Raw genomic sequence first — 1,133 nt, 5'->3', positions numbered from 1 at the left:
ACCTGCCCGTTCTTTAGAGGCTCCTGGGGCTGCCCTACCGCCTGCCAACGAGCTGGGGGAAAGCTGGGAAAGGAGCAGCTTCGTGGTAAAAAAACGGGACGTCGACAGTGTATCTGCTGGGAATTCTGACAAACTGCATCATCCCGAAAAATCTGTGTCTGTTAAAATGGTCAAACTTGGCTGTGACTTTGGGACAACATACAGCTTAAACACGCGTCAATGGAGAGCAAAGTAGATTTTGAAAGAAAAACAAAATATATGCTCGTTTCTGTGCCAGGGCAGGAGTTCTGCCGTCTCTAGCAAGCTTCAGCACAGAGGCCTGAAATAAAGCGACACCGGCGTTCTTCTGCTCTGTTACATTCAGTATCAATTTCAACATGCTCTTACTTTGCTGTCTGCTCCTCTACAGTTAAAATCTGCCTGTACTTCCATTGGAAAAAAATAAGGAGTCATGTATTTTAAAAGCTCTTTTGTCACAGCACAGGGAGCATTTACATGAGAAAATAGCTCCACTACTAAATGCCACATTGGCTAGGAATGTAAAATACATTATAGAATGCTTCCCTAGCACCGAATCACGAAGCTGAATTATTTGTCTGGTTTCCCTCAAACACCTGAAAGGCAAAATCTAGGTGTGATTCTGCTCCTGTGTAATTGGCAGAGCAGAAATAGCTGGAATGTTTGGAGATGCTGGAGCCAGGCCCTGCCCACACAGTGACAGCTCTGCCGTGCAGGGGTGCTCAATAAAAGTCTTGCTTACCTAGAGATGGGCACCCACTTAGGCACCGGGCTGAACTTGAAGGGAGAAGGGACAGAAAATATATTGTTAGATTTGTAATTGTCCTCTCCACACTTGCAAGACTTGAATTTGCCAGATTTCATATATCACTGAATAAGAAAAAAAAATCAGAGTAGATTGGAAGTACTTTCTTGTCTTTTTAAATATATGAAAATTTAATTTATACTGACTCTGTTTAATAATCAGAAAAAAATATAGAAGAAAATGTAAGACCAGATAACTCTGTGTACATGCACTTAAACTTCAGATGTATTATTAATTCTTCTGCCAGGAGAACCCCGTTAAACAAAAAATCTTGCTAAGAATCCAATTAAGCAATGCACAAAGAAATTAA

Source organism: Passer domesticus, chromosome 11, assembly GCF_036417665.1.
Source record: "Passer domesticus isolate bPasDom1 chromosome 11, bPasDom1.hap1, whole genome shotgun sequence".
Lineage (NCBI taxonomy): Eukaryota > Metazoa > Chordata > Aves > Passeriformes > Passeridae > Passer > Passer domesticus.
This window is presented reverse-complemented; position numbering follows the sequence as displayed.